This window comes from Cyanistes caeruleus, chromosome 3 (genome assembly GCF_971803275.1).
Source record: "Cyanistes caeruleus chromosome 3, bCyaCae1.hap1.1, whole genome shotgun sequence".
Lineage (NCBI taxonomy): Eukaryota > Metazoa > Chordata > Aves > Passeriformes > Paridae > Cyanistes > Cyanistes caeruleus.
The window spans coordinates 1705989-1722553 of NC_141703.1; the positions used below are offsets into that span (position 1 = coordinate 1705989).

The window sequence follows — 16565 nt, forward strand, 5'->3', positions numbered from 1 at the left end:
AATTATGTTAAAATGATATAAAATATTATCAAGATACAGTAGATTATTAAAAAAAATTCTATAAATGATAGAAAAATAAACCATGAGGAAAATGGAACGAGAAGAGGCCCCACAAAAATCAGGAGGTGACGGAAAAGATGAGGAGACAAGAGGCAGAAGTTGTCACCTGAATATAGCGTCCCCACCCTGGGCAGGCCACAGGGAAGGATTTTCTCCCTCTCACCTCAGCCTTGCTTTAGCCAGGAATTTTTAATTCCCCTCTCCCTGAAGAATTCAAGTTCCAGTGGTGGAAGATGGAATCTTCCCAAATCCCAAATTAATTTGGGATTTGCAGGAGCTCCTCAAGGTTTGTTTGTCCCCTCACGGCCGGGCTCCATTTTGTGAAGCTCCAGTAAAAACTGGATCCGGCCATTTGAGCTCTCAGTGGAGCCAAATCGCTTTTCCAAGTGGTTTTTAAGGAAATTTTGAAATGAAAACATTTGGAAAATCCCACGTTTTTTTTAGATTTTGAGGTCACTGACCCTTTAGAAGGATCGGGGAGGTGTCGGGAGCAGGGCCGGGCCTTGGGGACGCACAGGAGGTTGTGACGCCTCAGAACTTGCAGGAATTTTGTGCATAAACTTCTCCTTGTCACCTCAGGGAATTTCCTGCCACATCCACACACTGCTCTGCTGGATCTCCTCAGGAATTTCTCCTAAATTCCACAAAAATCTCTGGATCCCCCAAACGGGAATCACCCCAAAACTGAATTTCTGATTTCCGCACTCCAGCCCTATCCCAGCCTTGGCTGGAGCTGCTGCACCCTCATTTCCCACGGGAAGAACGTGCAAAACTTCCACAGAAAATGATCCTTCCTCCCTCTGGAAATGCAGCTCTGGGATGGATTTGCTGGGAATGCTGAACAATTCCATGTATTCCTTTCGTCACCTTCAAAAATTCTCTGTTTTCCAGGAAAGCCAAATCCAGTTTAAAGTTTTCCTAAGTTTCTTTTCCCCTTCCACCCAAGGGACTGTTTTGACCATTGGAATAGACAAATTTCTGTCTCCCTCAGGAATAATTGATGTAATGGATGGAATAACCCCATTCCTGGAGGAATCCAGAAATGGAGAAACATTTCTCTGTTTGTTTTATTCTCCAAAAAGGTATTAATCTTATTTGTCACTGACAGAAAGGCTTCCAAATATCCCTGGGTAAACCAGGATTTATAAAAAATTAAGTAGAAAGTAGTAGAATGTTTAATATGTCACTGAAGTGAAAAATACCGGTTTTAGAGTGTTTAATACATGGAGTAAAGATGGAGGAAAAAAGGTGTGGTTTTTAGCTCTCCTTCTTCCTTCTTCTCCATGATTCTGCAGTTTTTAAGAGCACAAAGAGTGATTGGTTGAAAGTTAGTAGCAATTTTAATTATTAGTATGTAGATATAGAAAACTTATTTGCTAATATATAAAAACACTATGCATGTTTATTGTTAATTGGGTAAGAATGGATTTAAAGATGAAACAGTTGTGTGGTTTGAGGCCATTTTGTGCCATCAGAGCCAAAGTGAGCCAGGTTATGGTGAATTAAACTTGTGCAGAAAGTCTGGGAAGGCCTGCCAAGTTTTGTGATAACATCCTAATAAACACGAGAAACAAGATCCTAACGAGCTTTAGAGTTTTCTTCCTGTCCCAGAGAACTGAGATAAATGGAACTCCTCGTGAGGGAGAATTCCAAAAGAGCTCAGCTCAAAAAAGACTGAAAAATCCAGTTCAAGAAGTGAAGCAATCGAGAAAAAGTTTCATATTCCGAGCTTATCCATGGATAAAATCTTTATTTGGCACTGGTGCTTTGGGCTTGCCAGGAAGATCTTCCAGCCCAGAGTGTGAACATCAGAAATGGGAATTTATGTGGACCAAACCTCACCTTCCCAAGTCTGTCCTTCACTAAAGGAATCATGGAATGTTTGGGTTGGAAAGGATTTAAAGGTCATTTAATCCAGCATGGGCTGGGGTAATTCCTGACACCTTCCCTCTCCCAGGAGAAAGAGTGGCCACCAGGTAGGGAAAGGAGTTTAAAATAAACTTTAGGGCTGGAAAGTTCTTCTTTCCCCTTATCCATTGTGGAATAAAGATGGATTAAATGTCCATGAAATGTCTCCATTTCCAAACATTTCATTCCCGTGCAAACCCCCCTCATCCAGCATTAACATCAAATACACAGATTCCATTTCCCATTTCTTTTCTTTTTTGCTGCAGAGAAGCCTGAGGTGACCATCCAGGTGGGAAATTATTCCAAGTTTGGCACCAAAGGCTGCTCTGGTCTCCCAATAAACCATTTGTCCTGGTTATTTATTGGATCATTTCTGTGCAGCTCTGAGGCTAAATTCTGCTCAGAGTTAGGCAGGAGTGACCCCATGAAGGCAGAGGAAGGAGCAGGATCTCAGCCTGGCTCACCTCCAAAAGCATTTGGAAACACCTTGGAATTAATTTGGTATGATTTGCTCAGGGTCTGGATGTTCTGGATGGGAAATAGATGGAAGCTTTTGATTGGAAAGATGGAAATTGATTGGCAAAATCAGAATTAAAAACCGAACAAAAAAACCCAAACCAAAGAAACAAATAAACACAAACACCCCTCCCCCCCCCAAAAAATCCCATAAAAACCCCCCACAAAACAACCCTCACTTCAAACAAAACCCAACAAACCAAAACACAAAAACCCAAACAAACAAAAACCAACCAAAACCTCCCAAAACCCCATTTCATTTTCCAAGGATTTTGATCACTGGATTTCCCCCAGTAATTGGATTTTTTTTTTTTTCCCAGGCAATGAAAAGGCTTTGGGACTTTGCACATGGCAGCAGAGCCCCACGTCCTTGAGTGCCAGGTATTCCACAGAATCCACAGAATCCCAGAATCAACTGGGATCCCACAGGAATTATCCAGTCCAGCTCCTGGCCCTGAGTCTGGGATGGGTTCAAGAACTGGGTTAGGCTTGGGAGGGAGCTGAGGCTGCAGCAGAGGTTGTGGATCATGGATAAAGTGTGGGAAGGAGCATGGAGAGGATGGAGGTTCCCACTGCAAATCCCAGCTCTGTAAATCCCAGCTCTGTAAATCCCAATTCTGTAAATCCCAGCTCTGTAAATCCCAATTCTGTAAATCCCAACTCTGTAAATCCCAACTCTGTAAATCCCAGCTCTGTAAATCCCAGCTCTGTAAATCCCAGCTCTGTAAATCCCAGCTCTGTAAATCTCAACTCTGTAAATCCCAGATCTGCAAATCCCAGCTCTGTAAATCCCAGATCAGTAAATCCCAGCTCTGCAAATCCCCACACTGCAAATCCCAACTCTCCAACCTCTCTTCTTTAAAGAGGAACCCCAGGGAGGAAGAGCTTGGAGAACATTTGGAAAAACTGACAGGGATGAATCCTCGTGATGGAAGGAGGAGGGAGTGTGAGCGAGGAGGGAAGGCTGGGAGTGGAGGGAGGGATTTTGTGGAGTGTCCCTGCCCATGGAAGGGGGTGGGAATGGGTGATCCATGAGCCCAAATCATTCTGTGATCCTGGAAAAAAATGGCCCAACCTCATCATCCCTGGGAACTTCCAAAGCAAAATGTGCAAGGAAAACCCTAAATTTATCAGGGTTCATCCTGCTGATCCCACATGGAATAAAACACAAGAGCAAACTGGTCCCTGCTGGATTTTCTTTCCTTGAAATCCAGGAGGAGAGCAGCAGATAACATTTCCTGGTGGCTGGACACATCTCAGGGAAAGAGAATTCCTTGGTGTTTCTAAGGAATTTGAAAAGCTGACTTCTGGGGAAGAGGGAGCAAACAATTCCAGAAGAGGAAGGAACTCCATGGAAATCGATACCAAATCCTGGATAGAGCAAGCCTAGGGAAAAAAATAATCAATATAGAGTAAAAAAGGGAATCAGCTGGAAGCAGAATCAGAAACTGAGGGGGAAAATGGAGCAAAATATAAAACGGGGAGGGAGTGCAAGAGGAAAAGGAAGGAACATGGATGAACCATGAACAGATGTGAGGAATGAATTGCTGGACAATGCCCAGAAACACCTGAGAACCGGGAAAAGAGGCAGAAAAAGGAAGGGATGGAAGCCAAAAAGCATAAGAGCTCTGTTTTTACCTCCTCAGGGTTTGTTTGTAGCTGTTCTGTGAACCTGACTTTGCTTTCCAGAACCACTCAGGAATTTTGTTGGGAGCTGCAGCCTCCTGTGAACAAATCCCATCTCCAGGAGGTTCTCCTGTTGTTAATCCCACTCCAGCACCTCCTGTCGTGGTGTCCCCACTCCGGCAGGTCCATGGAGATTTTCCCTCTGCTGTGGGAGACCTCTGGGAGCTGCCATGAGGAGCAGGAGAAATCCAGGCCAGCTCCACTCCTAACAATAAAACATGGGCAGCAGGCACAGCACCAGCTCTTCCCTGGATCCAGGTTTTTGTCCTGAATTCCTTGTCCTCTTTAGCAGGACAAGGAGCATCTCCTGGGACTCTGCAGCTGCAGAAACATCTGGACACACAAAGGAGCTTCTTTATTTTCCCTTTGAATTCTGCCCGTTTGTGTCTTTGTGAAGTAATTCCTCATCCCAGTTATTCCAGAGGATGGAAAATCTTTGTTCCTTTTGAGGAGTTTCCTTAAGCTGGGAGATCGTTTCTCCTCTGTAATTAAACCACCCAAACACACACACACACACACACCATAATTAGGGATTTAATCATCATTGGAATCATGGAATCATTGAATGGGTTGGGATGGATTTGAAGGATCATCCCATTCCACCCCTGCCATGGGCAGGGATCCTTCCCACTATCCCAGGCTGCTCCAAACCCCGTCCAGCCTGGCCTGGGACACTTCCAGGGGTCCAGGGGCATCCACAGCTTCTCTGGGAAACTTCTTAGTTCTCCTAAACCCCACTTTAAACAGATCCACCTTTGCTTTCCACCAATTTTTTAAGCCTTTCCTTCCATGAGGCCTCATCTCCCTCAGAGGTGATGAAACACTTGAGGAATTATAATCAAATTTTTGAAGAGCTCTCAGCTCCAGGTGCTGTGGAGATTCATTTCTTTGCAGGAAGCGTTCATGGGATAAAATTTGTGGGAATAAAAAAGCACAGCCTGAAAATCTGGGCAAAAAACCAAAAAATAATCCCAGAAATGCCTGACCTTGGATCTCTGGGTGGATGAGGAGTCCCTGTATGATCCAGAGGGTTTGTCCTGGTTGTGTGACACAAATCAACGAGGAGAAGGATCCGTGTCTTTCCAAGTGCAGCTGGAATACTCCAGAGCCTTCCTGGGATTCATTAGTGCAGGTGTTAACGAGTTTTTGTTTGCACTGCATGTTCAAGATACAATTACAGCCGTGCTTGTAAGGCAGGGGTTGTTTTGTGGAAAAATAAAGGATCCTGGTTTGTTTCCTACTGGTTTTTCCTCCAGGCACTTAAAAAACCATTCCTCTCCTTCCAAGGACTTTTCCTGACACTCTGGAAGAGATGATGAAAACCAGATTTTGAGGGACTCATGGAATGGCTTGGGGTGGAAGGGATTTTAAGGATCATCATATTCCATTCCCTCCCACTGTCCCAGGAGCTCCCAATGTCCAGCCTGGCCTTGGGCACTGCCAGGGATCCAGGGGCAGCCCCAGCTGCTCTGGCAGTTCCATCCCAGCCAGGAATTCCTTCCCAAATCCCATTCCCTGGCTCCTGTCCTTGTCCCCAGTCCCTCTCCAGCTCTCCTGGATCCCTTCAGGCCCTGGAAGGAGCTCTGAGCTCTCCCTGGATCCTTCCCTTCTCCATCCTCATGGGCCAGAATCCCACTCTGGAGATCAGGTCCTGTTCCCATCCTGGAGAACCCCAAACTCCAGAGTTTCACAACATCAAAAACGAGGAAAACCAACTTGGCCCCACCCCCTTACCGCTTAATTAGCCTGTTAATTACCTAAATCCCTTTATCCTTGAGGAATATCCCAGTTCCATCGCTTTTGTGGGCTTTATCCATGGAAATTTGATAATTTGGAAGATCCTGGTTAAAAATAAAATCAAAATGAGCCAATTTTCCAGGGAATTGTCCCATGGTTGGAGATGTTTGTGTGTCCTGCTGAGCTGCTGTTTAGGAGTTATTATTTGCTGTCTCCAATGCCAAATAAAGCTGTTATTTCTTATCTCTGATGAGGATTAATTAGTAGAAATCAATAAAAAAATCCCATTTTCCACCCTGCTCTTCCCACACAACTGAAAATGATTTAAAATGTAATTATTTGATGCAAAGCATTGCTGTAAAAAATAATAATCATAAATAATAATACCCCCAAAAAATCAATTTTGGAAAGGCTTTTCCATTTTCTAAACTTCTTGGCTTTGCTGAAATCTTGGGGTACACTTTATTTTTTCAATAGGGGAGAAAATTAGAGATAAATTAAATTAAATTTAAGATAAATTAAGAGAAATTAAATTAAATTAAATTTCCAAAGCCTCCTATCATGCTAATTTATAAAAATGAATAACAAATGTAATGTAAATTTATTAAATATGATATAAATTAATTATAAATCAAATAAATTATAATTTTAATTATTATTAAATTTAATATTAATATGAAATTTATTGAAATTGCATTTTATTTTCTTAAAATCATGACAGATATTAGTGATATAAATAATAAACCACTAGGGTAATGACATAAATGGCTGCATAAATTAATTTTTAATGACATTTTTATCACTTTTTTTTTAAGGAAACCACACTTGTGTCTTCACTAATTTTGCATTCTCACTGCAGCCTTTTGAAACAAACCTGACAGAAATTTCCAAGATATTCAATTCCCCCAAAATTCCATGGCTGGCAGTGAAGGAGAATTTTGGATTAATGTAAATTACTCCAAGGGATTATCAAGCACCAGAGAAACCACACACACAAAAAAAGATGGATCAGGGAAAACAATTTCTTTTGGAGGATAAAATCCATTTCTTTGTGTCTCTCCATAATTCCCCCTTTTTTTTATTTTGGACAGAATATTCCTGAATGTCCCCGTGCTTGAAAAGCTGATTTTGGACTCCAGCACCAACATAACGACATTTTCCATTGTTTCTCTTGGAATCAGAAGGAAATTCAGTTATTTCCAGGGAGTTGGGTAAATTCTGGGATGGTAAATTCTGGAACTCAAGAGATTCCTTGGATCCCCCTCCCTCCTGATCCTGGGATTGCTGAGGCCTCCTGGGCAGAGCAGAGTGTCCAGCTTGGATCAGGGTGTGGAATCCTTGTGGAAAAAATAGAAATATGAAATTAAATGAAATAATAAATAATAAATAAAAAAATTAAAATAAAAGAAAATAAAATATTATAATATAATATAATATAATGTAATGTAATGTAATGTAATGTAATGTAATGTAATATAATATAATATAATATAATATAATATAAATATTAAATTAAATTAAATTAACATAAAATAAAATATTAAAATAGAATAAAATAAAATATTAAAATAGAATAAAATAAAAAAAATATTAAAATAAAATAAAATGAAATATTAAAATAAAATAAAAAATAAAATAAAGTAAAATATAAAAAATAAAATAAAATATAAAAATATTAAAATAAAATTACAGAATAAAACATTAAAATAAAATAGAATACAATATTAAAATAAAATAATCAAATCAAATCAAATCAAATATGAAAATGAAATGAAATGAAATAAAATAAAATAAAAAAAAATTAAAATAGAATAAAAAAATAAAAATATTAAAATAAAATAAAATGAAATATTAAAATAAAGTAAAATAAAAAAATAAAATAAAAAGAAGTCAAATATAAAAATAAAATAAAATAAAAAATATTAAAATAAAATAAAATAAAATAAAGAATAAAATATTAAAATTAAATACAATACAATATTAAAATAAAATACAATAAAATGAAATAAAATAATAAAATAAAATAAAGTAAAATATAAAAAATGAAATGAAATGAAATGAAATAAAATAAAATAAATAAAAAATAAAATATTAAAATAAAATATATAAATATGAAAATAAAATAAAATGAAATATTAAAATAAAGTAAAATAAAAAATAAAATAAAAGAAAGTAAAATATAAAAAATAGAATAAAATATAAAAATATAAAAATAAAATAAAATAAAGAATAAAATATTAAAATGAAATACAATACAATATTAAAATAAAATACAATAAAATGAAATAAAATAATCAAATAAAATAAAGTAAAATATAAAAAATGAAATAAAATAAAATAAAATAAAATAAAATAAAATAAAATAAAATAAAATAAAATAAAATAAAATAAAATAAAATAAAATAAAATAAAATAACCAGGCCTAATTCCAATATCCTCAGAGTTATAAAGTTCTTAATTAAGCCAGGACAGAGTTGAGGCACCTGGAACTGAGGCTGTGCTTATCCCAGTGATTGGAATCTTCCCTAGGGATGGCTGGAAATCTCCTCAAGGGGTATTTGGGAATCTCCTCAAGAGGTGGTTGGGAATCTCAAGGAATGTTTATCCCAGTGGGAGTTCCTGAGTGTGGGGAGCTCTTCACAACAGCTAAACAGAGAGGAAAGTTTGGATGAGCCCAGGAGAGGATTGGCAGCTGCTTTGGAACAACAAATCCAACTTTTAATATTCCCTCAGCACAACCTGGAGCTCCCGTGAGTTATTCCAGTGGGCACATGGAATTTCCAGGAATTATGAACTCTTGGAAAGAGAGGATCTGTGTTATGTTTGATGAGGGCTCTGTTTAAATATTGGGATGTCGTTCCTAACTGGGAGAGGGGAAACTCGGCACAGAATCCCGGAATGGGATTGGGAGAGCCTTTCATTCCCTTCATTCCCTTCATTCCCTTCATTTCCTTCATTCCCTTCATTTCCTTCATTCCCTTCATTCCCTTCATCCCTTCATTCCTTCATTCCCTTCATTCTTTCATTCCCTTTATTCCCTTCATTCCCTTTATTCCCCTCATTCCCCTCATTCCCTTCATTTCTTTAATTCCCTTCATTCCCCTCATTCCCTTCATTCCCTTCATTCCTTCATTCCCTTCATTCCCTTCATTCCCTTCATTCCTTCATTCCCTTTATTCCCCTCATTCCCTTCATTCCCTTCATTCCCTTCATTCCCTTCATTCCTTCATTCCCTTCATTCCCCTCATTCCCTTCATTCCCTTCATTCCCTTTATTCCCTTCATTCCTTCATCCCCTTCATTCCTTCATTCCCTTCATTCCTTCATTCCCTTTATTCCCTTCATTCCCCTCATTCCCCTCATTCCCTTCATTTCTTTAATTCCCTTCATTCCCCTCATTCCCTTCATTCCCTTCATTTCCTTCATTCCCTTTATTCCTTCATTCCCTTCATTTCCTTCATTCCCTTTATTCCCTCATTCCCTTCATTCCCTTTATTCCCTTTATTCCCTTCATCCCCTTCATTCCCCTCATTCCCCTCATTCCCTTAATTCCCTTTATTCCCTTCATTCCTTCATCCCCTTCATTCCTTCATTCCCTTCATTCCCCACATTCCCCTCATTCCCTTAATTCCCTTTATTCCCTTCATTTCCCTCATTCCCTTTATTTCCTTTATTCCCTTTATTCCCTTCATTCCCTTCATTCCCTCATTCCATTAATTCCCTTCATTCCCTTTATTCCCTTTATTCCCCTCATTCCCCTTATTCCCTTCATTCCTTTATTCCCTTCATTCCTTCATCCCCTTCAACCCCTTCATTCCTTCATTCCCTTCATTCCCCACATTCCCCTCATTCCCTTAATTCCCTTCATTCCCTTCATTTCCCTCATTCCCTTTATTTCCTTTATTCCCTTTATTCCCTTTATTCCCCTCATTCCCCTTATTCCCTTCATTCCCTTCATTCCCTTCATTCCCTTTATTCCCTTTATTCCCCTCATTCCCCTTATTCCCTTCATTCCTTCATCCCCTTCATTCCCTCATTCCCCTCATTCCTTCATTCCCTTTTTTCTCCTCATTCCCTTCATTCCCTCATTCCCTTCATTCCCTCATTCCCCTCATTCCTTCATTCCCTTCATTCCCATGGATAAAATTACTGGTTTAGCTTCCAGGCCTGTTTTCCTTGGATTATCAGGAACTGAGGATGCTCAGCAGCAGTTTTATGAAATGAAATGACATTAACAGCAATTTTTATTTTAATATTTTTTTTTGGTGGTGTTGCAATTTTCCCCCTGGCACAAATGCACCAAAGAATTATTTCCTAGTGGGATGGGATAATTCCATGCAGGAACTTTTCCAGAGGAAAAGTTGAGCCCAGAGTTTTATACAAGGCAGTTGGACTGGTCAAATAACAAAATTTGAGATAAAAATATGAGTTTTGCCCACAAATTATATTCATTTCTACATAAAAATATTGATTTTTGTAGGAATTTTGTCCAGGCACAGAATCAGGCTAGAAAAAAGACTAAAAGGAATTTTATTCCATGTAAAGGCTCACAATGAGCCCATCTACCTAACAAAAATATCCTTACCAGGCTCCCATCCCTTCCATCCCAGTTTTTAACCATTGTGCTACTTCCCTGGGCTACTCCAAGGAAAAAAAACAGGAGCAAAATTGGGTTTTTTGTGTGTTTTTCTCTTTATTTTTCCCTTTTTTCTGGTGTTAACCCCCCCAGATTGTCTCGAGCAGCAAAGGCCAGGCTTTGGCAGGTTAGTCCTAGTTCAGGACATATGGCTCCTTATTCCCTGTGGGAATTCAACCAGAAGTCAGCCAGAAAATCCAGATTCCCCTAATTAACAACAGCCAAACATTTGGCTAAAAAATCAAGTTAGTTTTTTTTTTTTTGCTGTTGTTTGTTTTGTGTTGGTTTTGAGTGGCTTTCTACCCATTTATCCCTCTTTATTTTTTAAGGGAAAAAAACCCCACACCACTCTGGGATTGATGGAGTAAATTATGTTGCAATTATCCTAAAGATGTGATTTTTTTTTTTCAGGGGGAAAATATTTGGTTTTTTGCTATGACCTTCCTTGGATTTGCCATGGATTTCAAGAAGAATTGAAATAAATTTTGATTATAAATCATCATTTGGGGACTTTTGTTTTTAAAGATGCTAAGACACTCTTAGATGGCCCAGAGGAGGCCACGAAATTTGGGATCCCACTGGGAAATTGAGAAGGCTGGAGCATCTCTGATAAAATAAAAATGGGAGAGTTTGGGCTGGAAAACGAAAAGCTCCAGGGAGAATTTCTGCATTTCCAATATATGAAGGATATTCCTAAAAAAAGATGGACATTTACCCAAGGTCTGGATTGACAAAAAACAGATTTAAATTGGAGCAAGATATTTCCCTGGATCCCTGGAAATGTCCCTGGACAGGATTGGAGCAACCTGGGATAGTGGAAGGTGTCCCTGCCATGGCAGGGGTGGAATAAAAGGATCTTGGAAGGTCTTTTCCAAACCAAACCTCTCCATGAATCTGGGACAGACCATCCCAAAAACCAGAGTCTCCCTGGGATTGCCACAAAAAGGGAATGTGAAAGGTTGGGAACATGACCAAGAGAAGCAGCTGGGAGGGATTTTAGCAGCCCTGATCTGCTCCATAAGCTTGGACATGGATAAATCCTGGATTTCCCGCTCCCTGGGTGGTCAGACTTGCTCCAGCTCATCCCTGTCCCTCCCTCTCAGGACACAGGTGACTACCAGGGAAAGGCAGGAGCAGGTGGAAAGCTCTGAAATGTGCTCCAAACCATGGCTGGGAAGGTTCCTTCACACCCCAGTGGCAAAGAAACCCCAAAACTGCTTTATCAGAGCCTGCGAGGATGGAGCTGAGCCCATCTTAACATCCCTCCCCACCTGGAAACATCATTCCCTGCTGGAATTCCCTTCTGCACCGTCCCTCTTCCTCCTGAGTGACCTCCTCTTCCTCCCAGTGTGCCAGAACCAGCATTCCAAGCCCAGGAATGATTCAGCAAATCAGGCAGCGCCGATTCCCGGCTCCTTTTTGGATGGAGAGAGCAAATGTTATTCACATTCCCAGTAGTTCATTAAGAGAAAGCTAAATCAAGATGTTGCTGGGCTTTATTTTCAGTTTATTGCTTCCAAAGGCTTAATAAGAAAATTTTGGTTTCCTCAGGGATGATTCACTCAGACTTTGGAGGCTCTGGAAGGGACGGAGGCAGCAGCAGTGATTTGTGAGCTCTGGAAGGGAAAGGCAGCAGTGGAGTCCTGATCCCAGCCTGGAACGCTCCTAATAAATAATCCTGAGCTCCAAGCCAGGTCCCAGGAGCTCTCCCAAGCTCTCCCTCCACAGCAACCTCACAGGAGGAACCTGGTGAGCTCAGCTCTCCCTGCCCTCCTGCACAGCCTGAATAAACCCCCAAATCCCTCTTCCTGTAAGAAACCCTAAATCCCTGACTCTCCTCTCCTCTCCTCTCCTCTCCTCTCCTCTCCTCTCCTCTCCTCTCCTCTCCTCTCCTCTCCTCTCCTCTCCTCTCCTCTCCTCTCCTCTCCTCTCCTCTCCTCTCCTCTCCTCTCCTCTCCTCTCCTCTCCTCTCCTCTCCTCTCCTCTCCTCTCCTCTCCTCTCCTCTCCTCTCCTCTCCTCTCCTCTCCTCTCCTCTCCTCTCCTCTCCTCTCCTCTCCTCTCCTCTCCTCTCCTCTCCTCTCCTCTCCTCTCCTCTCCTCTCCTCTCCTCTCCTCTCCTCTCCTCTCCTCTCCTCTCCTCTCCTCTCCTCTCCTCTCCTCTCCTCTCCTCTCCGGCTTGAATAGCACAAAATGGCCCCAAACTCTGCAGTCTCTTTATCTTTATACTCATTTTCCCCCAATTAACAACAGACACGTGAATTATTTTTCTTAATGACCCAATGACCCAACACCTGAGTGCTGCACTGTGACATTTTCTATCCAATCACCTCCTGCTACCCAAAAACCTCGAGAAGAAGATGAAGAAGAAAGAAGGACAAGAGACAACATCCTAAATCCTCCATCTTGTCTTCTGCTCTCTAAACCAGTTCAAACTCTAACTTTTTCACCTTAAGAAAACTCTCTGATTTACACACTCACACTTTTATCCTTTCTATTTAACTTTTAATAATTGTTTTCATGGTGTTATATGAAATTCAATGTTTTCTTGGATGTCAGAGCCTGGTATCAGAGATACACACTCTGTGCCTCAGACTCGAACATTCTCCCTCTTCTCTTCCCAGAACAAACCTCTAAATCCTCATCCCATAAGAAACCCCCAAATCCCTGTTCCTTTTCCTCCATTCCCGCTCGTGTTCCTGCCTCGAGCACCTCCCTGGGTCCCTCCAGGCCACCCTGGGTGAGCTGTTCCTGTCAGGACAGGGGTGACAGCAAAGTGTCCCTCAGAGGGCTCTGATGGGGACCTGCTGAGCTCATCTGCTCCCAACCCCTCGCCCTCAGATCCAGGAGGAATTTTCTCCCTAAAAAAAGCAGGAATTTGGGGGTGGTTCCACTCCTCTGTCCCAGCAAAGGCTGTAGGATCTTCTTCCATACCCAACTCGAGCTGTGGAGCCAGGCTGGGGTGGAACTGGATGATTCTTAAGGCTCTTTCCAACCAAAATAATTCTGGGATTCTCTGATTCCACTTCCCCAATGCGTCCCAACACCTTTCTGTTTCCCCCATGTTTCCACAAGGATGGGGAAGGGCATTTTATAAGGGCATGGACAGGACAAGGGGGAATTTGAAACTGTCAGAGGGCAGGGATAGATGGGAATCAGGGAATAAATCCTTCCCTGGGAGGGCAGGAAGAGGCTGGGATGGAATTGCCAGAGCAGCTGGGGCTGCCCCTGGATCCCTGGCAGTGCCCAAGGCCAGGCTGGACATTGGGAGCTCCTGGGACAGTGGGAGCTGTCCCTGCCATGGCAGGGCTGGGAATGGGTGGGATTGGCCCCTTCCAACCCAAACCATTCCATGATTCCAACCTCAGTGATCCTGGGAATCAGGAGTGAGATACGCTGCTGTGCCCATCCGTCCCCAAGACAATGCCTGTGGCCAACCAGGAACATGGAAATCCATCCTATCCCTGATTTCCAGCCCCTGACCCGAGGCTCCACAACAAACCCCAGCCTCATTTCAGCCTCTCCACAATCCAGGGGGGGATTTGTGGAGGGGGGAACCCAAACCAAACCAGTTATTCCTGCAGATTTGATGAAAGGTTCTTGGGCCAAAGGGTTTTGCCTGAAACCCAGGAATTTTTCCTTCCCTGCTCCAATTCCAACACAGCTGTGTGTGGTTTGTGCTGCTGCTGTGAACATTCTCTGGCTGTACATGAGCAGGGCTAATTAAACTCTCACAGCTATACATTAATTAATAATCAACAAAAATAATCATAAAAACATCCCCCTTTGATGGCAAGACTTGACCAATTCCAACAGGGTTTGGCCTAATGGAGCATTCGAAGAATTTGGCCATAATCTGATTTTTTTGCCAACCTTTAGAGGAGTTATTTTCACCCTAAGCGTGTTTTTCTTCAAGAGATTATCCTCCTTCCAAGCCAATTAACTGCATTCCAACGAAAACAGGGAGAATTTGAAATAAATGATACCAGGCTGTTTGTAAAGAAAGAGAGAGGGGGAATGAGAACACAATTGAGAGTCTGAAATTGCGGTCACTTAAATCAAACCCCTTCTGTGCACAGCTGAAAACATTTTCTCTCCTCAAATCCTGACATTTTACCACGGGAGAAGGAACAAGGGCATTAAATCTTCCGGGGGTTTTCACTTGTTTGGGTTGCCAGAGCGGCTCTGGTGCTGCCTCACGTTCTCAATGTTTTAAGAACGACGTTAATTATCCAAATCAGGGGCAGGACAATCAGGGAAAACCAGAAAAAATAAGGAGAACATAAAATCTTCTGAGCTGGAAGGGACCCACAGGACCTTTGAGTGCGACTGTTGAGTACGGGGATCAAATCCAGTCTTCTGTGGAATCAGAGTTGAACAAAGGATAAACCCGGAGGAATTTGGGAACAGACACTGAAGGGATCCCCCCACCTTCCCTGAGGTGACCCCAAAAATGACACTGGGGGTCTGGGATGTGCCATGACCCAGGAGCTGGGAGACCAGGAGAGAAGAACTTGGATATTCCAAACGTAATTTGGGTATTCCAAAGAAATTCCTCCCTGTGAGGGTGGGCAGGGGCTGGGATGGAATTGCCAGAGCAGCTGGGGCTGCCCCTGGATCCCTGGCAGTGCCCAAGGCCAGGCTGGACATTGGGAGCAGCTGGGACAGTGGGAGGTGTCCCTGCACCCAGTGGATCTGGGTGGACTTTAAGGTTTCTCCCAACCCATTCCATGATTCCATGAAGTCCCAGCACGATGGGTCTGGCTTTGACAGCTGCTCCTGCTGGTGGCCCCACCAGAGGTGCTCCTGTGTCCCATCTGTGGGATGAGCAGCTGCCTCAGGAGTGAAATTCTCCAGGAAGCAGCTCCCAGAGGAACTTGAGCCACAAAGAGGATGAAAACTGGCTCAGCCTTGAGCACTGAGGAGAAAGAGGCCACAGAAAGCTCTCCCAGGCTTTTCCACACAGCTCTGGTTGAGCACAAGGAAGATCCATCTGGATTCCCTTCCCAGAGCCACCAGAGAGGAGCCACGCTGAGCTGGGAACACCCTGGAGCTCTTCTCCAACGCCTTCCCATCTCCAGCATTTCCACAAAGCCAGGGCTGCCAGAATCCTTGGGAAAGGAGAGCTCCTGTTTTCAGCAGAGCAAAGCAGCAGCTGTGGAGCAGGTTTGGATATCGACACCTGGCTGTGTGGGCACCCAGCTCTCAGGGGGGATTTTTGGGACTTCAGATTCCCATCCTCAGTGGAGACCTCTCTCCTGGAGCTGCTCTCCCACTCCTCCTCCCCTGTCACATGGATCCACTATTCCCATCTCCAAAGGTTGCATCCACTCAGGGCTTAAAAAAGTTTTCCAAGTCTTCCTCAGGCCAAATCCCAGCCTGGTGTGTCCCACATCCATCCTGTGAGGAGCCCCTCTGGAAAAGGAAGGATTCCTGCTGTTGTTATTTTTATTCCCTCAACGCTCTGGCCCAGGGTCTCTTTATTTTAGGAATTATCCAAACAAATTCTTTCACCAGTCCTTCCCTCGGGGGCTATCCCAAACAGGAGAGCCTGAAATCCTTCAGGATTGTCTGGCCCTCCCACTTCCTCCAGAACATCTGCTTACGTCAGGATTTATGAATGTGAGAAAATAGCTGTAGTTCCTCCTCCTCTGAGAGCTGAGGTTCCAAGCAGCTTCCCCTGAGTTCATCCCTCACGCTGGGGTTGATTCCATGGAGCATTCCCAGTTTCAGTCTTGGCTGTGGTGACCACCAGAGAGTTCCTCGTTGGAAGTTTCCTCATTGTGGCTCTGCAGATGGAGCCATGGCAGGGCCAATTCCCAGTTCTGTGCTGGAATAAACTGCAAATCCTGGGAAAAACCACCGCTGGTAGGACTTCTCCATCCTCCACAGTGAGGAACAGGGAACATTCCCATCCTTGAGAGTGCCCAAGGCCAGTTTGGATGAGGCTTGGAGCAACCTGGGATAGTGGAAGATGTCCCTGTCCATGGAATGAGATAATCTTTAAAATCCCTCCCAATCCAAAC

The 16565-nt window shown here is 42.6% G+C and overlaps 2 long non-coding RNA genes across 2 annotated transcripts; both read right to left on the minus strand.

The window, feature by feature from the left end:
* Window positions 1–1797: 1797 nt before the first annotated feature.
* LOC111927724 (uncharacterized) lies at window positions 1798–5846 on the minus strand. Its single transcript, XR_015285326.1, has 3 exons — window positions 5157–5846; window positions 4123–4652; window positions 1798–3870 (listed from the first exon to the last, which is right to left on the minus strand). It is a non-coding gene; the product is annotated as an uncharacterized LOC111927724 (long non-coding RNA).
* A 935-nt stretch (window positions 5847–6781) lies between these two features.
* On the minus strand, window positions 6782–11957 carry LOC147653873 (uncharacterized). Its single transcript, XR_015285325.1, has 3 exons — window positions 11814–11957; window positions 8391–8553; window positions 6782–7244 (listed from the first exon to the last, which is right to left on the minus strand). It is a non-coding gene; the product is annotated as an uncharacterized LOC147653873 (long non-coding RNA).
* Window positions 11958–16565: the final 4608 nt, after the last annotated feature.